The 22135-nt window shown below is 47.1% G+C and overlaps 1 long non-coding RNA gene across 1 annotated transcript; it reads right to left on the bottom strand.

Moving 5' to 3' along the window:
* Nucleotides 1-1281: 1281 nt before the first annotated feature.
* LOC106888876 lies at nucleotides 1282-20402 on the bottom strand. The gene is made up of 3 exons (XR_001412215.1): nucleotides 20280-20402; nucleotides 2546-2727; nucleotides 1282-1404 (listed from the first exon to the last, which is right to left on the bottom strand). It is a non-coding gene; the product is annotated as an uncharacterized LOC106888876 (long non-coding RNA).
* Nucleotides 20403-22135: the final 1733 nt, after the last annotated feature.

Here is a 22135-nt window from a genome sequence, read left to right as displayed (position 1 = left end):
CACACAAGCCCATAAAATTAAGACCTACAGATCAATCTTTCTTCATCTGTTTTCCTGCAATTGCCTGGCAGGCAAAAATATGCACAAGTGATGATGAGGTGTATCCAATCTTCTGCTAGCGGGAGACGGGTTTCCATTCAAGGCCAAGGCTTTGAGATGCCCATAAAGGCAAGCCTCCAGCCTAGTGTGAAAGAGATCCTTTTACATCTCGTTACACAGAGGGGTAAATCATCCCATGGTAAGTCATCAATTCTTTTCGGCCCCTCTACTGAACTGGATGAGGTTGGCTCATCCAGGACCATATTGGGAAGGCTGGGGAGGAGAAGCTGGCACTGAGACATTGGCTATGCTATGTTCTCTGCCTCCCTCGTGGTGTCCAGGGGTTTCTCAGCCATTGCCCCAGGTCGCAGCATGAGGGTGCAGCAAAAGCATCCTCCACTAAGCACTGCAGTGATGGACAGCTAACGTATCTGGCTGTTGTATGGACACAGGTGAATTGTCCCCTACCTACATGCTCAGCTTCCTAGCCAAATCCTTAGCTGATGAAAACTAGAAGGCTCTATCCCAACCCCATGGAACCCTAAGCCCTTACCAGGAGCTTTGTCTCTCCTGGACTCTTAAAATTGCACCACTGAGAAGGAGGCAGCACCGTCCCCACCACGGGCCAAGTGTAACAGTGGGTACCACTGGGCTCTGGTAAGAGAGCTGGAAAATGACATCCTGACATACATTTATGTTTTTCACCCAGTTTATCAGGACACCTCTGAGTGCTGTCAGAGGCAGCAGAGTGCTCAGAATCGGGTTGAGCTAAGCACAAGTGCGAGGGCCTAAAATATGAACTTGTACTATGGACAAGTTCATGTTGGCTTTGGAAAAATATCAGGCATGATACCTGCTGGAGTCAGGGGCCCTCTCTAAGAGATGGGTATGGCTTCAACATGCAGTCAAGCAAGAAACTCCTAGAGGGACTCATACTGCAAATAAATTAATTCAGGGGTCAGTGGTGGCTGGGAAGTTTGAGGAGAGAGGCAGGGATCAAGGGGCATAAACACCACGTCAGGAAGAGCCAGGATGGTTTAGGATCCTGGCAGTTTCCTCTCCTCCTTCTCTATATTGGAGCAGGGAAAGGAGGGACCTGGGCGGGCAGAAAGAGGGGTGAGAGCCAGGCTGAAAAGCCCTGTGAAGGGGATAAGAAAAAGGCCAGAGGGAGCAAAAGTGAACAAGGAGTAAGTGAAGGGTTCTAGGACCAGCTGAGAAAGGAATGGTGGTTGCAAACCCCACCTGGAAAGCCAGATCAGTCTACATCAAGTCTTCCCACTGGAGTTGGAGGCTAAGGTTGTAGAAAGCACCCACTAGACTTGATAGGTTTCTTGGCTATAGATCTTTGCAACAATTCCTGCTTTGCTGGTAGGAAAAAGCACAAAAAGCAAAGGCTGCTGTGTATTCTTTCCTAGTAGTAAGAGAGTATTTGTCCACCTGTACACTTCTGGAAGCTGGTGGAGTTCAGCACCAGCTGCACTTCCCCAAAAGAAGAGGACAAAAGAAGACATGGTTTTCTGAAAACCAAGGGCATTTATAACTGTGTCCTTCTGGGAATCACTTGAGCTGGGATATCCAGGAAGCTCTTGCATGGGTTAACATCAGTGAGAAAGGGCCACTGGGACCTGAACAAACAGAACCACAAAGATCTCACTCCCCAGCAGTCAGAATTTGGGCCTTTTAACAAAACATTGCTGTTCTGTCCAAGCCGACTCCACTTTCCTTCCTGGTATGGAGACAGAACCTGAGCAGGTCTCCTCACGGAGAGGACCAGCTCCTGGTCCAGCCACCAAGTCCTGAAGGATGACACAGCCCCTGGACCAGATTTCAGACCTGAAGGGGGGCTTCAGCCACAAAGCAACATGTTTGGGCCCCCTCCCACTTACACGAGTACCAGTTGCTTGGCCTCTGGAAAGTTAGACCTGCTCTGTGACAAGAGCTCAGCTTTCCAAAGCTGGGTTTGAATGCTTTGGTCCCTGGAGCCTCGCCTGAGCTGTCACCGATGTGAGGGGGAAGGAGAAATGTACTGTCAGGAAACGTAATCTCTGAAAAGTGCAGAAATCCAACTGTGGGAGGATTTACAGGAGTTCAAAACTAAGGGACGCCAGGAAAGACAGCTAAATAAACACATAGATCATGCGCCTTGAAAGCTGATGTCAAGATCATAAAAAATCAACTCGATTATAGGAGAAGACAGGTGGCGATTGGTGCAACCCCTACGCATCGTGTCCTGGAGCCTTCGGCTGGCCCTGTCCACTGGAAAGAGCACCCAGCAGATGTTTTCCTGATTACAAATGCTGTATAATTTATAATCCACAGCCTTGCACTTAAAATGATCCCAGAGCTGTGTCAAGGGAGGCCAAATCCTTCCCATCCATTAACACAACCAGTCCCCATCACTTCCCAGAGATACAGAGAACAGATTATTCCCATGATGTGTTAGGGGCTGGGTGCTCTCAGCAGCAAGTGTGGGACCTTAGAGGATTGGTTTGATGCCATCAAATACCTGTTTTTGCATCCTGCTCCAGCATCACCAGGAATATCCACCGTACAATGGCAGCAGAGGTGTTTTGCTCCCGGGAAGAAAAAATCCCTCTCAATACTGTGCCAGGCTCAGATAAAGGCAATGGTAGACTTTGTTCATCTTTTTCTCCCTCTTCAGAAGTTTACTGAGTCTTGCCAAGGTACCTGTGAGAAGTTAGCAAGTATTATGGCTCACATAGCTCAGAGTTTGGAGAGCAGCATCTAGAAATGGAAAAACACAGCACCTTCTCCCCCTTTACAAAAATCATATACAGGGGTCCAGGAGGGAAAACAACGAGCTATAAAATGTTCTTAAAATCTCTCCTCATCTTGGCACAAAAGACTGCTCTGAAATTTGCTAGCAACGGAAATTCAGCACCTCGAATGCCTGGTTTCAGAGACAATAAACAGATTAGCACCTGGCCAGCTGAAATTGCTCCAGCACCAGCAATCCCAATGGCTGATGTTCCTTGGCAAATCTCAGCGCCTCCCCTTTGCCAACAGCCGATGCCACGTGCCCTGGACTGGACCCACAGAGTCCTTCCCCGACTGTCGCACAAAAGACTGCTCTGAAATTTGCTAGCAACGGAAATTCAGCACCTCGAATGCCTGGTTTCAGAGACAATAAACAGATTAGCACCTGGCCAGCTGAAATTGCTCCAGCACCAGCAATCCCAATGGCTGATGTTCCTTGGCAAATCTCAGCGCCTCCCCTTTGCCAACAGCCGATGCCACGTGCCCTGGACCAGACCCACAGAGTCCTTCCCCCACTGTTACTTTGCAGTCACCTTGCACGAACAAAAGGGCACACTCTCTGCTTGGATCTGCAAAAAGCACGGCCTGAAGCAGGGGGATTTCCACCCAAGAGCCAGAAGATCTGATGAGGTCCCACACAGAGCTGCCTCAGGTGGTTACAGGCTTGTGTGCGAGCAAGATGGCTGTCTTTGGGTGACACCACTTGGCTCCCAAGTTACAAAACATTACTGGAACTGAGCTGATAAATCCACCATAAGCTAGGAGGACTCCTCAGCTCAACTCCCTGCTAACCCAGTGCTCCCTGTCCATTTGTCTACGTTCGCATAGGTGGGAAGCAGAGTAGATGCAGGCAGCACATCTGACCTTCCCAAAGGAATTCTCACTGCGGCTGGGAAAGGTGCTGAAAACATGCTCTGGGGAAGGAAAGACCATGCTGCACACCATGGGGCTCAGCCTGAAGCCCCCGACCTGGGCTGCCCCCCAGCCTGGGCATCCTGGCTGCAGGCAGCCCAAGCCAGCAGTCTCTGACCCCCCTCTAGTGGCTATAAAACATAGCAAAGTTCACGAACCCGCCACCAAAACTGCCTTCCCCGAGCGCACGGCAGGGTCTGAGTGCTGGGACACAACATCTGGGGTCAGCTCTTGTGCCCCACACAAGGCACAAGTAGAGCCATGGACCAGGAGAAGCCAAGTAGATGAGAGCCATGTTCAGTCCAGCTCAAGCCCTGCTGTGAGGAGGATGCTGAATGATGGAGCGAAGGTGGTGCCAGGGATTTCCAGCCCCCCTCCTCCATTTATGAAAAAATAAGTAATTTTAAAACTAAAAGCCCAGATCCTCCTCTGAGTCCCCATAGAGCAGTGGGGGGAGCCACTGGAAGCATCTCCCTACACCATATAGAGCTCTCTGTGGCTCTGAGCCTACTGTAGAGCATGGAACTTGGGTGGGAAGCAGCTGTACCCCAGGACTGCTTGCACTGCAGGCTAGGGGCAACCATGCCCCTGCTCGCCCCCAGAGGCACAGCATTCTCCAGGGACAGTGTTACAGCCACCTTCAACTGGAGCAAAGGAACCAGGAAGCACTTCCCTGCTGTAAGGTCCAGAGAGGACCCTGACGCTGAAAGAACAAGAGCTGGAGAGATAACCCTTCCATGGAGAATTGGTGGCCCCTGCAACAACACAGTAGAGAGGCAGTAGCATCCCCTGGTAGCTTCTTCCTCCACCCTCAAAGATGCAACAGAGGGACCAAAGCCGGATTCAGAAGAGGCTTTAGGTATCAACAGGCGCAGCCACATCAGCAGGATTGACAAGAGCACCTCTGCAGGGCCGGGCTCCCAAATCCCAAAGGCTTTTCTGCTGCAGCACGCACACATCCACATGTGTCCTCCCAAAGAGGCCTATCAGCTACGTACCCTTCCAGCATTCCTGAAGTTCATGTTCAGGCTGTACCGTGAACATTGAACTAGATGCAAAATGATTGTTATAATAAGCGCTGTGAAACATACTGATGCTTTTCAGCTTGGTTCCAAGGAAAGTGGCTTATGCAATTAAACTGTAGGCTTGTGTGTTCCAATCACTTTGGAACCTGTCAGCTAATTTTAACCCAATTTAGCGGAGCGACAGAAAACTCAGATAGTTTTAGTTTCACTGGGCTGTCAGCTACAGGAGAGACACCTTCTTAGTGTCCTCCCTCGAGCAAAGGCTGCAGCATGAGCTCAGCCTCTCAGTAGACACCAGAGACTCCCATGACTTTAACAAGCAACCCAGTGCAGGAAAGGGGTTTATGAGAGCTCCCACCCCTCACCCAATCTCAAGACAAAGCTGTGGGAAAGCAGCCTTTCTTGCCTAGCCACTTGCCTCACTTCTAAACACTAAAACCCATCACATTTCATTTTTCTCTGAAAAGTTTAATTATTTTCATCCTAAGATCCCCGTAAACTAAAAAAGTTCTGTCTCCTTTGGCCAGTGACTACAATCAAACACCACTAAAAGAAAAAATTGAGAATGCTTTGCACTAGAAATGAAGTTGCTGGTATTTTTTCCTTTTGTTTTTTTAATCCCCCAATAGAGAAGGGCAAGAAAGTGAATTAAGCGTTTTTAGACAAAAGTGGAAAAAAATCTGATGAAATAACAGACAATCCAGTTACATTTGGATGGAAGAAACGTTGTACCAGCTACAGACAGTTGGCACCTGCCAAACATCTGACCTTGAAAGATCAGGCCAGGTTTAGTATGCACAGTACAGACAGGTTTTTAATATAAGAGTTTCAGCTATATATAGGAACAGATCCATTTTCATTCTTTAAAACAAAATGCAGCAGAAAAGCCTTGGTAGAGCCAGGTTGTTTGGTAGCCAGCACACCCTGGCAGCACGGGAACACTGACGATGCAGGAGAGCCCGAAGCAGGGAGCCCAGGAAACCGCTCCGGGGTACGTGGTGTGAGACCATGGTTAGTGGTCAGCTCTCAAAACACACTCTGCTTGTGTTTGCCTGTGGCTGTCAAGCTGAAATTAATCTTGCCTGGGCAGTCAAAGTTTGGATCTGCCTTCACTAGCCTCTAATGAAAAATGCATAGTGGCAAGCATTGGAAAATCCCTGACACTCAGCACCAGAGGGTACATTTAAATAATTCTATGAATATAGATCAATAAAACTAATGTACTTATAGCTGCTGTGTGAAGTATTCAAACTAGAATAAAAGTCATCTTGTATTACAAAGCCTTGTATTAATTCTTAGCACCTATTGTTTTACATATTCAATTAATCTTAGTCGGCAGATAGCAACTCATACATGATATTAAAAGCACAAGGCATGAGAATCTGTATTAGAGAGTCCAGACATCTTCATAACCAAGAGTGGGCTTGGAGGAAGACATCACTACAAGAGCCCACTGCCTGCCTGCCTGCCATGCCAGGGCCTCCAAACCCCTGCATGTGGTCTCCAGAAGAGCACACATCTCTGAGGGCTTCTACAGAGAAGGACCTCAATGCATCAAGAACAGGAACCACAGGAAGAAGCACCTTCACAACAGAGGTGGAGCTGAAATGAAGACCTAGAGTGGGTATCCCTGGCCACTAGAAGACCTAACCACTTGCCTGTGATTTGCTTTCAGTATTGGCCAGATGAGTGGAGGACGCGTGAGATAATCTGTAAGGTCGGACTCAGAGCCTTTCCAAGTCTTTGTCAGGCCGGTTTGCCAAAATCTCTTTATTGCCAGCACCTCTCACTGAGCTGCAGGGAAAAGCTATTCATTGAACAGTTACTTTGGAGGGCTCCCCAGGGAATCTGGAACAGAAATCTGTTGGACCTAATAAAACGTTACATTAGAGGACTAGACCGGCAAACCAATTAGTCTAAAAGATGTCAGCCTGGACTTGCCAGCCTCTGCATTTTCAAAACCAGCTCATACCTTGGTCCACTTCAGACACTTTGTGTGGACCTGAGACCACGCCACACCACACCGTGTGACTGTCAGTGCCCCACACTGCTGCAAAACCAGACCAGCCTCAAAGCTGGGCAATTGAATCCAGCAACACCTTTGGAAAGGTGGGCCAAGGTGACTGAGGAAAAGAGCCCTCCAGTATCTCCCACGGAGCTACAAAGAGTTGCAGATCTTGACTCCAGCCACGCTGCAGGCCCCCCTTCTCAACAGGTCTACTCCAGCAAAACATCTGGCTCCAACTTTTTTACCTCTCTGACTTTTCAGAGCATCATCTCTGGATGCACTGTCCAGCTCTTCAGAGGAGGATGCACACACCAAGCAGACAGATACATCATTGCTGCTCCCCACCACCACCACCACGCAATTACTTAAATGGTGTTTGGCTCTCTTTCTTCAGCAAAGGCCGTAACCTTTATTGACACTGTGGCTGCTGCGACATCCATTAAGCTGACAGTGGCCCTCAAAACACCGCTTGCTATGATGAATCTGGCCTTGCAGGGCTGCTCTGCTCTCAGTCACCGGCCAAGAGAGCTCCTTGTGCCACCTGTGGTCACTGGTGTGGCACCGCTGGCCCCAAATGTCCTCACAGCTGCTCACGGTGTTTCACTGCTGACTTGCTCAGCACTTTACAAAACAGCCCCGGGTTGTTGACCAGAAGGACAGCACACTGTGCAGTGGGAGCAAAACATACTCAGTACCTGCAGAAAAGCCCTGTGTATCTCTCTCAAAAGACAAAGGAACGCTTTTTAAAAAAAGAAACCACCCAAAATGCAGCATCCAGTGCGATCTAGCGAACAGAGAGCACCATTGATAGAGATCTGTGTTAGCCTATTAATAACCCGATGCTAGGCTTGCATCTGGACTCATTTCACTTGTATATTAATCATGTGCGTTTTATATAATAAGCCCTGTGTGTTGCCACAAGGTAGGACACCCCTATTCCCACATGGCAGGTTTAATGACTTTGCAAGGCTAACAAAGCTCTGCTTTCTGAGAGGAGGCTGGAGTTGGGTCCCTACCAAAGTGAGGTTCTCAGGGGGTAATAAAACACCAAGGAGATGCTATCTAGTGGATTTGGAGCATTTCACTCCCTTGAAAGTCAAGTTGACAGCTGATTTAAAGTTTCCAGCTAGGTCACAGAAAAGTCAACAGCGGCTGCATCCAGCTAGGTTCCGAGTTTGAATATTTATGGTGTCAATCCGAAATCCAGATAACCACAAATAATCTAAACCCAGAGAAAGCTCTCTGGACGTTAATGCCCATATTGCTCGGGTTACCATGGGATCGTGGGCAGGAGGTTGTTTTTTCTTTTTCTTCTTTTCTTTTCTTTTTTTTTTTTTTTTTTTCTTTTTTTTTTTTTTTTTTTCTTTTTTTTTTTTTTTTTTTCTTTTTTTTTTTTTTTTTTTCTTTTTTTTTTTTTTTTTTTCTTTTTTTTTTTTTTTTTTTCTTTTTTTTTTTTTTTTTTTCTTTTTTTTTTTTTTTTTTTCTTTTTTTTTTTTTTTTTTTCTTTTTTTTTTTTTTTTTTTCTTTTTTTTTTTTTTTTTTTCTTTTTTTTTTTTTTTTTTTCTTTTTTTTTTTTTTAAATAAAGGTTATTACGCATTGATGGCGATGTGTCAGGCAGTTCCCGCCAGATCAGCCTGTCTTCCAGGAAAGCCGGCGTGGGCACCACGTGAGTGGAGCTAGTTGGAAGCACTGAGACACTGGAGCATTCAGGTCAAATCCAGTCCACCAGGGAATAGCCTGATAAATTGCAGTCATCACTACACTGCAGTGCAGAAGTGCAAGGTAATAATCATTGCACGCTGGCCAACGGAGCTGCCCACAGCACAGACGCAGAAAGAGGTAGGCATGTCTCTGAGTGCATGCCACCAAGAAGTGCCCTCTACCCAGGGGATGAGGCGGTCTTGCTCCTTTGTCCTGGAGAAATTCATCTGACCCACGAGACGTGCTCCCCTCCAGGACTCCACAGACAATGGATGTAGGTCCATGTGTCCCAGGGTTGGGCTGCAGAGGCTGCTTTGAGCGTACGACCAGCATACTGCATCCCATCACAGGTAGTGCTGCTTCCCAAGGGAGGCCTAGATTTGATGTGGGGTGGCAGAAGATGCCAAGGAAATAAAAATAAAATAAAATAAAAAAAACCCTGTACAGACAAAATGCCAAAAATAGAGGCCCTTCCCTTGGATTCTCTGAGCCTGAGCAGGGTTGGCATCCCAGCAGAAAGACTCTTGCTGAACGGAGCTGCACGGGGATCAGAGCGCTCCTTCCCTACCCACCCACCAGCTGGATCAAGCTGAGAAATTACATTATTGTGACACGCCGGCCCTCGGGGGAGGCCGTGCCTGAAGCATGGTACAGATCCTTCTGCAGACATCCTGCAGCACGCAAAATACTCCAGCGGGTTAGAACAAGGGTTTCACGAACAGGAATCTGCAGTAATACCCCAGAAAGGAGCCGTCCCAGGAGATCTTGGCACACTGCCTCTGGCCTCTCTGCAAAACCTACTGGAGAAATCAATGTTGGAGCTTTCAGTGGTGCTTTTGTATCACCATTGGCAACTTGGATGGCCCATCCACAATGTCAGCTGTTAACCCAGTCTTTATGGCTTCTCAGTGCCATAAAAGCTTGGAAGAAAGTCTTTCTTAAGAAGAGAGAAGGGGTGCTGCTGGTTAGCTAATGCAACCTTTGTGTGGTGGGTAGGTACGTGCAGCCCAGGAACTGGTAACAAACACCTGGAGGAACATGCAAGGCATGCACAAGCAGCAGCGTCCCAGATTTTGACACAGCAGATACAGTGACAGCCCCACACAGATGTATGTTGGAACAGATCTGCAACACATCTGCTGGTGCTTGCCAGAGCCATGAGCAGCTCAAGGCCTTTGCCAAGTCCTGGGACTTGCTACGGCAAGGTTGTGGGTACCGCAAGCCAAAGGAATCAGCAGGATGCTGGCAAGAAGGGCAGAGCAACTTGAGATGAGAGCAGAACCAGAGGGAACTGAAGGGGTTATTCTGGCAAACATCTTCCTATCCAGAAACATCCCCCTAAAGACCAGACTGAGTTTTCCTCTGCTGTTGGAGAAGAGTTAGTGCCCCTTGGTGAGTTTTAGGAGGATTAGTACAAGTATTAGAGTTAAAAATAGTTTTGTAACTGTCTTCATTGGACGTACAGGAACATACCTAAATATAACATTAATTTCCATATGCCATCCAAATGGCTGCTTAATAAAAGCAGGGACTGAAACAACGTGAAATGCAGTTTTCCCATCAACTCACGTGGACTACAGTGAGCCCCATGTTGCATAAACAAAGCAGCTCCTGGTGAAGTCAGCAAAGTTGCTGTGGGCTGGAAACATTCTGTTTTTCCACCTAAATTCAGGTGTCTGGAATGAGGCTGCTATCTTTTTACTGCCCCATCTCCCAAGCAGCTTTGGGAATGGTTTTTACTGATGTGATCACGAATGTTATAAATTTTGATAGTTCTTTGGGGCTGTTTTAGGTACCTGAGACACAACGATGAACTTGGAGGTTTGAGCAGGTAAGATTTTGAAGAGAAAGGCAGGCAGAGATTGTGCAGCAGGAAATAATTCTACCTACTGCACGATTGTGAAATTATGTTGAAAATTGATTCACCTGAGAGAAAGAGGAAGTTTGTGCTTTCTGTCGTAATAGCAATTTGCAATGTTGATATGTGTCTCTATTTTGACAGATTTGTGGGGCAAAGTTAAGCTTGAGTGGGTGGTGGAAGTCATTCGGGGTGATAATGAACAAACAATAATTACAAGGCAAAAGGGGGAATTGGCTGGATACCTTAATTATGCATTTCCAGACTTTCTAAACATTAAAGGATTTTACTAAATCAGTATGCTATTTTCAAAAAGGAAAATATTATTGTATGGTTGGGGTGCCATCACAGCAGTGCATGGAAACATCAGTACGCAGAGTATAATTACACCTTGTACTTTTTGGGCTCAGCAACATTTAGGAGAGGAATTTCCCCTGTTGTCTCCCCTCAGAGAGCATCACCATGAAGGGAGCTTCCAGGCTTCACACCAGGGTTACCTGCTCAGCACCTCAGGCTGGAAGCAAAGCAGAGCAGCAACAGGTCACTTGGACATCAAGCTTCAGACACCCAGGTGGGGTGTTTTTCCTGGGCACTTGCAGAAGGGTCAGGAAATCCTTCAGCAGCGGAAGAGTTCAGATTTGGAAGAAGAGGATGCCAAAAATACCATTCTAACCCTATTAAAACAGGTCACACACTTACTCCTTTTTATCCAACTGTTAGTGGTAAGAGAAAGACTTTCTTTCCTTAAAAATAAAAAAACCCTCCAGCTTAAAAAGAAATGTTTCCATCTTCTAACTCTTAATTTCCACTTAAAGCAAATCCTTAGCTTCAAAAGAAAATGCTTCTTCCAGAGTGAAACTAAAATGTTTCAACTTGCCAAAAACTTCTTCCCCAAAAGAGACTGTTTCAGGTCAAGCCAAAACATTTTTTGGACCTGCCAGCAAATTTAGCGACACAATTCTTTGTGCTGCTGTAATTAGTATGAATGGGCTTCCTTAGCACCATTGTTTCAGGAGCAGCTGTGCTACTTTGATGAATACCCATATTTTTGTATGTCACATGCATTTGCTATGGCCTGTTTATAAAGTTTCAAATCATACAGTCAGGGAGCAGAATAGAAATAATATCAGGAGACTTGGGCGATTAATCACAAACCACAAACAAAGAGAAAAGACAGGGATCTTGTCACGGGACAAGGACTCAGAAGACCCAGCTTCAGTTCTTGGCTTGGCCAAAGACTGAGCTGGGCAAGTGAAAAATTACTCTTTTGCTGGCAGGCAAAAGTATCCAGAGATGAAATAACTTGCCAGTTTGTCCATTTAAATTCTACAGCAAAGGACTGTGCTACCTACTCCTTTACTGTGGAAGCAGGTAGAAAATGTTCCACTACCATACGCACATACTATATATATAACCAAGGACAAATGCTGATTCAGTAACATCAAAATACTTCTCAAATCACTCCTGGCTCCTTCACGTTGAAGGCTCTTCGCACCAAAATGTTTTAATTCTGCAAAACCGAAATGTCTAGCTGCAATATTTCTGAGCCTAGCAGTTCAGTTTTCCTCACTTTTAAATGCCTTTTGCTTCAATTTCAATTAAAATTGTATTTCAGAAGAAGCATTTCAGTGACATCACGTAATAATAAGTATCAACAAAAATATCCATGCTATTTTCTATTTAAAAAAAAAAACATCTATCAATTATCCAAAATGAAATGCCTGTGTTCCCTAAAATGTTTTTCTTCTGAACCTGGACAAATTTGTAAGATTCAGGCTTGCCAAGGAGCCAAGCTCAACAAGTCAAGGTTTGGCTTTACCAGAGGGGCTGCTGGAAAGAAGAGAGCAATAAATAAGGCAAGTCAAAACCTGAAGCCAGCAGGGTTGGTTTAGGAGGTAGGAAGGACTCTCAGGATGTTGGGGACAAGAAGGGCTGCAACATTATCCAACACATCTTTCTCCAGAAACCCTGGATCTGCAGGTAACTCACATATGTTAGGAAAGATCAACAAAACTGACCAGCTCAAAATATTTAAGAAGGACTCCAGAGAAAACAGTACCAGACATTTGCTATATTGTCACTCCTCTCTTTAGGGGACAAAAGCAGAATAAACAGAGAGTTACCAGCACAGTATTTTGCTTTCTGCTAGAACAGAGACCAACACAACTGGTGGTCACGTGCATTTCTGTGCCTGGAGCAGCCCTCCTTCTGCTGGGGAAAGAGAGACAGACTTTTCTTTGCCATGCTTGTATTTGAGCATCTAAAGAGAGGAGTCTGCACAGGACTCCTTTCAAAGCATCATCTTTCAGAAGCACTAAAACTATTAAAAAAAGCCTTGAAGCAAAATACACGGCAGGATCTGTTCTGAACTCCTCACTATGTATGTGACTATCAGAAGTCCAAGTCCACCAAGCTGCAGGACAAAGGAGACTCTGCCCCTCTTCCCCAAGTCAATAAACCCTGCAGACGTGGCCCAGACCCGATCAGCCACAGCCCCGCTGGCTGCCAGGGGGTCAGATATAGGACCTCCAGATCTCATGCGGGGACACCAAGTTGGGCACTAGCCAGAACAAGACCAGAGCTTGCAGCTCTGTTAGCCCCAACCTAAATCCATGGAAAACACCAGCCATACCAAAAGGTCCTGCAAACTGGGGGCTGTTGACCACCATTGACAGCTACCTACCATTTCAATCACGCATCCAAGCCAACTGCTTGCCCCCACAGCCTATGCTCTTTGCTCATGAGCCAGCTGTCTTCTACCTTACGGTAAACTGAAGCTTTCCAGCCAAGAAAAAGCACACCTCACATAATCAGTTTTAATTAAATTTTCAGCAAGTATCTTCAGTTAAGCTGATAATTGGCTAACGACCCCCATTAAAATGAGATGCAGACAGCACAACTGGCAAGTACTCCCAGACTTTGTGGATGAGCTCTACCACCAAAGCCTCTCCCAACAGAGAAAGTTGGGATGACGGCAGGAGGTGACAACTTTAACGGATGAGGGGCCAATAAAAATAAAGGCAGCCACACAGAGCGCACGGCTGTGCAGCTAACATTTCATTTCCAAGCAGGATGTTTTTTCAGAGGGCCCCATTAATTTCTCCAAGGTCCATGGGCCTCACTGTCTCCCATCTGTCTAGCAGGGAAAGAATATAGTGCCCTGCCTTAAACACTTAGAGACCTCAAGCCCCCTCTTTGCTCTCTGCTCAACCCACTGGTTAAGTCACTAACCCTCTGCAATATGGACACATTAATACTCAGCGCTATGAAGGGAGTTCAAGGCTGATTCATAATTCACCTGGCCCAAAAAGACACCGGGTTTCTTAGGCCTGGGGCCATAACTTTAAAACGTAGAAGCTGTCAAAAAAAAAAAAAAAAAAAATCAGAACAGTAAAAGGCTGTGAAATTTGCACGCAGTGAAATTATTCCCATTTCGCAAGGTTCATTTAAGAAGTTACTGTAAATAGTTCCTGCAATTCACACACAAAACAACATTTCCAGAAACATTAATGAAACATTTTTTAAAGCCCCCCCTAACATTATTCCTGGCAGAAAAGGGGAAAAGATGCAAGCTGTGGAGTCTGTGACTGCATAAGGGAAGAAGCTGTCGGATCCCATCTGTCGATGAGGAGGATAAACGACCGCACACATCTCTCCTCTACACTAGCTCATAGCCCGACTTTGAGGAGAAGGAACGTTCTTGGGTCCCAGCTTTCAGCAGAGGAGGCAGGAATGGCAGGAAGTGGGAGTTTAATCTGTGTAGGTCTTCTCCCACAGTGCCTCCATCCATACTTTGGGAGCTAACAGACTCCAGATTGGGTGCAATATGAACTGGTGGGAAGGAAAATGGGTATACTCCGCATAGCAACGGGGACAGTGGGAAAGCTCTCCTCCACCAAAACCACAAGCTGATGAGAGACACCCTCCTGGAGGACCTCAATGGGCCGGCACTGGAGTTAGAGCCTCCCTGCAAGATCCCTCCCATGCCATCACCGAGTGAGACGAGACCAGCAAGGTCTAGGTACTGGGTCCAGAGGAGAAGGTCCAATACCACATCCTCCCAGGGAGAGACAAGCTTACTGGTGTCCTTCAACACTATGGAAGAAGGAGACCTGAAGCTACAGAGCAACGCAGACAAGCACCGGCTGGGACAACAGGGGTCAGTACTTCAGAATATGCAAGACTGGCATTTGATGTATTGGGATTAAGAGCCTGCAAATTGCAACATTCCTCCAAGTCTGTCTCACTGGAAAAGAGCTAAGGTCAAGACCAGGAGAGACCTAGAGGTCAAAGTGCTGCCAAGAAAAATAGCTAAACAAAGCCCAGGATTTCTCCAGTCAATGGCCAAGTTATGTAAAGACAGCATTAAACTTAAAATAAGAAATTTGAAATTCACTTTAGACATTCTCCTTCCCTTATTTTAAGCAGGCTTTTCTCAGCAAAAATACCATTTTGTTTGAGTGTTCAGCTAAAATCACCCTGACTCTCCATGACCAAAAAAACAGCCAACGCCAGCTTGAACTTCTGGGGTGCTGAGAAGTAGGTGGTCCACAGTTAGTTTTCTTTTGGAAGTGCTTTTTGGTTTGTCAGTGTGGTGGGAGCTTTGTTTCTTGGGTTTGGGGGTGGTTTTGTGTTGTATTGGGAGTTTTTTTTACATATAATCAAAATTTGACATATCTATGAGGAATTCTGATGGGATTTTGCATAACTGGCCTGCTGCCACCCTGCAGCTCTCAGTGCAATGGCAAAGTGGGACTATGTTCAAACAAGAGGTGGCCAAAGCCTTCCTCATCTCCACTTCCACACGTTCATAGCAGCAAGAGGTGAATCTCTGGCAAGAAGAGCAGCCCCAGTTCACTCCTTCTGCTAACACCACCTCAGCCATTGTGGCGCCATCCTAGCAACACAGGAATGGTGTTACTGCCTCCTGGAGCCTCCAGGACTTCCCAACACCCAGGTGACCTTTTCTGAAGGGATTTGCCCATAACTACAGCCACAATCCTTCTTCCTCACAAGCCAACCAAATTCAGGCAATAGCTGTTGTCACTCCTTACACTGCTTTATCTACATGCAAATAGCAAGACAGATTTTTATTTAAACAGCTCCCTTTCAAATTTGGCTTTGGGAAATCTGTGAATTCCCAAATATTTGGGTCAAAGTGTGCACACACAGGGCCACAAAAGGACACGGCAGTCCTTAAGCTGTGGCCTTGCTGTAACAAAGACTTAAATTAAAGCAACCATCCTTTTTTCCCTCCCCGTGTTTTTGCAGTAGAGACATAAACACATTTTGCAGGTAGGAGAGGCATAGCACTTGCTCCCTCATCTTCCTGGCCACTCAACACCAGGTTTCTGAAAATCCTTTTGCACACTAAAGACAATATCTCATAAAGAACCCAAACAGAAATACGCTCTTCTCTCTGTTTTGAAGGTTACCTATGAATAGAATTATCCTTTGAAGGGGTTTGGGCTCTACTGGATTAAAAAGGACTATAGTACCCTGTATTGCATTGCCAAAGAGACCCATTACTGGTTTCTCAATGGCCAATCTATAACCAGTTCAGCCCAGTCCCAGCTCAGATGACAGTGCAGAAGATCTTCTGCAACTTGGTGAACTCGGCAATTAGCCCCTGAGCCCGGGGAGAGTTTGTCAAGATCCCATCTCAGGCGAACAATAACACAGAAATACAGCTTTGAGGGGGAGACGATTTATCAAGCTGACCACAGACGTCTCCCTCATTTTTTCTTTAATAAATCCAGCCTAGCTCTTGGCTGTGCTCAGTATCTTGTCATTGCTTTCGTCTCCTTTCAGGAATGCCTCCCACCTGCAAGTCTTCAGGCCCTTTGTGACCCTGGAGCCATTTATTTTCTCCAACATTTCTCCGTAAAGAAACCCAGCCTTTTCTCCCATGGAGGGGAGGGAAACCGAGGCACAGCAAAGCGAGCTGCCTGGCCCAAGTTCGGGAGGGGGACAGGAATACCTGCTCATTTGGGCTGGGCTGATTTGTACTGGCTATTTCATTATCTGCATGAGGAGCACCAGGAGTCTTTTGCTCCTCCTCGTGAGTAAGCTGTTTAGGAATTGCTTGGATGCTCTCTGCCATCAGATTTTAATCACCGGGAGTGCCTTCCTTGTGGTACTCCGTGGGGCTGTTCAGGCAGCCAGCCAAGCTCCTGAGAGCCAGGCCTCATCTAAATACACGTGCTGATTATTCTTAACAACAGCGGACAGACACCAGCTCAGCCCCAACCTTACCTCCACCTCCCGCTGCCAGCGCAGCATTTGTATCGCCATTTCCACATCCCAGTGGTCCTTCCAAGGGGGACACTGCAAGCTCCAGGCTCGAGTCCCTCTCCTCCAGTCCTTGGAGACGCTCCTGGGAAGAGCCACATTTGGAGACACACGGTTGTCCCTCCGAGGTCCAAGTGGGAAGGTCCGCTCAGGTGGCTGGCTCTCAGGAGCACCAGCACCGCGAGGCTGCTGGCAGATGCAGTTGCCTGTGCTAATTTCATGCCCATCCTCTTCACTCTCCGCAAAATTCCAGGCAGGCCTTCCACTTTGGCTGACATTCAAAACTGTCACCTCTCTGCAGACATTAACTTGGAGGCCTCTGTCATCCCTCACATTAAAATGCTATCACGGGGAGTCAGCACAGCTTGACTCAGCCAGCTAAGGGGCTGGCTCCGGCCGCGCTGCGGGGACAGCCGATTCACGCTTGACATCCATGGTCAATTTGACAGTGATGGACACGCTACTTAGGAGTCATTTGCTGATCTCGTTTCCCCAGGTGGGAGGTCGTGCCATGGAGCTGCCTTCCCCGAGGAGGAGAAGTGGTGATGCTCTCCAGCCTCTCTGGGAGCACAGATGTGTGTGGATGGGCTTTCCCGTCTGCTCGTTGAGCAGAAGATGATCTACAGAGCCTGCCAGGAACCCAAAATGCAGCTGCCCGATCTTCCACACAGTGAGGGGGCTTTGCTCACAAGCATCTTGCCCCTCCAAAAAGTCATATCCATTTCTGTGGACTTTCCCCAAATCCTTGCCAGAATGTGTTACTCCTGGGTTACTTCTTCCCTTCTCATCCAGGACAGGGACAAAGTCCTCAGTCTTCTCAATCACTGCTTGTGTTTTCTTATCCCACTTGCTCTTGGCACACATGCTGTTAAAGGCCACGATAGACTGCTTTCAAACCAAGACACACCTTTGCTCCCAGATAGGGTTTAGTCACTATATGCTGACCTTCCTTGTAGCAAAGAGATGCAGAGGATGATGCTCGTTAAGCTCTAAATCAGTTTTTAATGGACACATGCATCCTTCTTTTACCAAGTCATGTCTCAGTCTGGAGCTGCTCACTCTTGTCACTGTACATCCTTCCAAGCAGGCAATGATAAAGGCAGGCAATGGCCAGCAGCCCTCACAAGCCTCAGGGGAGCAATGCTCCAAGAAGGAGAGGGCTTTATAAAGCCTTCACCTTCCACCATGAGCCCCCAGGCATCATGGTAGGTGCACCCAGCCCTGGGATGGGTTATCATGGGGTATGTTGACATCAGAGCAACAGCTCCTTCAGTGCCCACAGGCCTCATGCACACAGACTGGGTGACTAACTCAGCAGATGCCTAACCCAAACAAAATCACACTCCCTACTTGACTGAACGCCCCTCAGCACCTGCACCTACTGATGCCCAAGCACATTGCTGCTGTAGCTCTGGTCTCATTACGTTAGAGACAGTAGTAGCCTCCTGTACCTCTGCATGCATCTCTAAAAAAAAGCCCACGTGCAGCTCAAGGGGTGCCAGCTATAAACCAACTTGGTTATTCTGATGCATAAATTCCAATTAAACCAGGGTGAGTTAAGGTAAACTAAAATACACAGGGAACTAGTTAAAGCTGACCTGAAAATACAAATTTCCATACACACACAAAGCCACAAGCCATCAGAGCTGTGGTCCCCTGCATCTTTATACCACAGGAGAGGACAAAGTACTTTTTTCTCTTTTTTTTTAAAAGAGCACAGAGTAGTTTAGAGTCTAATCACCTAAAAACTCCTTTCCACTTCTTATTGCCCTAGCACAGTGTCATTGGTAACACACTCAAATCCCAGGGCTGCAAAAGGTAATTACAGGAGGGGAACTCGGCCAGCTACTGCTGGGAACCTCTTCCCAACCTTTCCCAGTTCTGGGAAGCCTGAGCTGAGCCCCGTCCTAAACACCCTGTAAAACAGATGTCTTATGCAGCGTGCCCAGAAGGCCTTCCCCAAAACTAGGCTCTTTTGGACCAGACAAAGGAAGCAAATTCCAGCATCCTCCAGCCCTCGCAGCGAACATGGCTCCTTTGAGAGCGAGGCACGATCCAGCTTGGAGAGTGCCTCTCCCCACAGCTGGGGCTGCCTGGCTCTGGGACCGTGGCGTACTTTATTTCTGTCACGGATGCCACCTGTCTTGGATGAACAAGGAGACTGAGGAGTTTCATTCCCCCCAGAGATGCCCATCTAGTTGATCAACGCCCTCAGACTTTCTCTCTCAAAGGTCACCAGGCATCCTTGCACAAGATGGCTTGGTCTCTCCCCTCACCTCCAAGCTGCAGAGCTAACACAGCTGCCGAGGTGGCAAGGGTGGATGGAAAGGGACTGACTGACAGACAAGTCACAGATCTTAAGGCTTCAAAAGCAAAGCCCCAAGCCCTAACATTGCTACTGCTCTGCCTGCTGAGCAGTGAGGGTCTCCAACAGCCAGGGCAGCCTGGCTCTGCTCCATCAGCCCCATCCCTAGCCGAGGACTGCACTCGCCTCCCGATTACTTGTTCGGTCCTTTTATGGGTAAGATCATTTTATAGCAGGGTCTGGTAGAGTACTCAGCTTTCCCTTCCAGACTCCAGCAGAAAGAACTTGACCCGTGTCCTCAGACCCTCTTAGTCATCGAGCCGAGCCGCCTCTCCCCTCCTCCCACCACCCTCCTTTCTTTTATGGAGTAGCAGCAGCAGCAGAGCATGGGGTGAGAAGTCAAGGGAAGGACAACTTGACTGATGGAGCTCAGGTTGTGGGGTCAGCGCAAGGCGTCGTGATCCGGGCTCAGACAGAGCCATTTCCTCTGTGATTTTATCCGCTGCGATTTTTATCTTTCGTCTGTTCACACGTCATGCCACCTGGACATAATACAGAGCAAGCTGAGAGCTTGGCTCCAGACTTAACCCCTTCCCTACCTCCCGGGAAAGCAGGAGGCCCCAGGCACGGAGCAGTTCTGAGCCTGTGGCTTTGCCCAGCAACGAGGGGCGTTTCTTTACAGGCCCTTTTTATTGCCGTGAACATCTGTAAGTGGCAGGTTTATCCTTCTCTGCTGACCCCACGGACAATGTTAAGATTTACCCACAAACTTCACGTTCTCAACAGCATTCATTAGAGGTGATTTTTGGTGTTTGTTTCAGGAGAGACATGCTAGTTTCAGTTCCCACTCTAAGCCATGCGAGCACAGCCCCGGTAGCTTGCAGCGAGGGCTCCTCAGGTGATAGTGCAGACATAAAAGGCAGGCAGAAACAATTTCCTCTCACTGCACAAAAGGTATCCAGCCTTAGCAGCTGCTTAAACAGGGCTGGGGTAATGAAGACCAGTCCTCTGCTCCACTGAGCCCAAACCCAAACCGTGGGTGGAATTAGGTGGCATCTGACATGAGCACAGGTGTTCAGACCAAGCTACACTGAGTTGTACCAAGAGCAAAGAACACTTTTAATGTCTGCAGGGAAATTGGCAATAACTGCCCTACCAAAGTCTCAGCCATTGAGCACGTCAGATCTAAAACCCTTTAAAAGGCAGATGAAAACCATCACACCCATTCTGTAGGTAAGGACCAGCACAAGGAAGGAAGGGGAGGAAAGGGATATTAAACCCAGGACCCGTCCCAAATGCCATGTCCCCAGCTACAGCACATAATACCTTACTAACCATTCCATAACCAGACATCCCCTCACCTCCACAGGCCGGGCAAGAGTCCAAGTGTCCTCACACAATATCCATTGACCTTCCTTTCAGATCCATGTAGCATCAAATCCCATGGTGCAAACAGGATGCAGCTCCAGAGGGATCCACACGGGAGACCCAGCCTGTAAGACACGGTGGAGAGGGCTGCAGGAAATCTGATGACCCCCAACACACGTACCACTGTTCTCCTCCAGACAGGACCCACCTTCCCAGCCCTCCGCCTTTCCTGGCTCCTCCAAAGAGCAGAGGGCTAGTTCCCGCATCCGCCTAATTCCACCGTGATAAATTACCACCGGATGGGACAAAAGTAGAAACTCCTTTGAGCGTAGGGTATTTTAAGGTGTTTATGTGGGTTTTTTTCCAAATTTCTTTATTTGTTTCCTTTCTTGCTCCTGGTATGATAACAGGAGAGATAGTCGGAAACTCCCTGTTTAGATAAAAAGTCTAGGGAAAAATAAAAAACGCAGCTAGCAACAAAAACTGTACAGATCTTGAGGATATTTTTATTTTAATTTGTGCTTCTTAAAGCCAGTGACCTCAATTTCTGAATTAGTTAAAAAAATCCAGACAAACCAGCAGATTCTCAAATAAAACCCTTCTGGCTTTCACGTGTGGCTCCCAACTAAGCAATCTATGGGTGGCAAGAGGCAGTATTTTAAATGGCCCTTTCACACCAAATCAAAGCATCTTAGAAGGAGCTGGAACAAGTTACAGTCCTGGTTCTCTTTCAGAAGGTCTATGGTAGAGGGAAGGGATGACTTGGTTTCTCAATAAACCGTACGCACAGTGAACACATACGAATGAATTTCAAAAGGTTAAATAATTCTCATGCAGAAAGTCAACTCTCTTTTGACATTAAGAGACTCCTTTATTTAGGGCAGTCCCTACATCAAGGGCTGCCAAAAGCCAGGTAGATATAGTGGGAAGGATCTGTCCCAAAATGCCCAGTTTTCATACGCTCCCAAAGCATCTGCTCTTGGCCACTGTCAAGCAGAGTTTTCTACATCAGAAATGATCCATCCAATTTGGCAGTTCTTATTTTTCTTACAGGCATAGAGAGCCAGGCATACAACTGACTTCAAGAGAAATGGGCCCATTTGGCTACATATCAATGTTCACCCAGTGAGTGGTGCATCAGCTCTTTGAGACAGGGACCTTCTGTGCCTGTACACCACACAGCACAGCGGGATGCTCAGCCACAAGAACTCCCACAGCCTCTGCACATGCCCAGGTGTATGAACCTTAGCTGCAGTATAAGGGCTGTAGTCCCAAGCTTTACCCTACACTAACTTTGCATAAACCCTGATTTGCCACAGAGTTTCCTTCTGTGGAAATACCTCTTTTTCCCTTGCACAGGAGACTGGACGCACAAAGAAGTTTGACCCTGGCGTACCTACTTCAATCCAGTCTTCTGCCTTCTGCTATCTTCAGGTAATTCTCTTCACCATCTCCCCTCTCCTTTAACTGTTTGCATCAGTCGCTCGCTCCCTGGATTTGGCCTTGTAGCACATCCCCAGAGATAAAAACATTCCTGCCACTCTGCACCAGCAAAGGCACAGAGGCCTGATGGTCAAGCACCTGCATTCAATATTCACATTCCCATAAATGCTTCTCTCCATACACAGAAAATAATTCTGAAAAAAAACCAGACAATAAGAACAATTATACTTTCTCCTTCTGGACTGGGGACAGACTCCCATTCCCACCACTTCTTCCCTTCTTCCAAAAATGACCTTTCTGGATTTTACTTTTTTTTTTTTTTTTTTTTAAAACCCTTGAGTTTTTAAAACATTCAAAAGGGGATTGTCCCAAGTTTGAATCTGTCTCCGGGGTTGAAATTGTGACG

The sequence above is a fragment of the Calidris pugnax genome, unplaced genomic scaffold (genome assembly GCF_001431845.1).
Source record: "Calidris pugnax isolate Ruff unplaced genomic scaffold, ASM143184v1 scaffold63, whole genome shotgun sequence".
Lineage (NCBI taxonomy): Eukaryota > Metazoa > Chordata > Aves > Charadriiformes > Scolopacidae > Calidris > Calidris pugnax.
The sequence above is the reverse complement of the archived record's forward strand: the minus strand, read 5'-3'. Positions and strand labels throughout refer to the sequence as shown.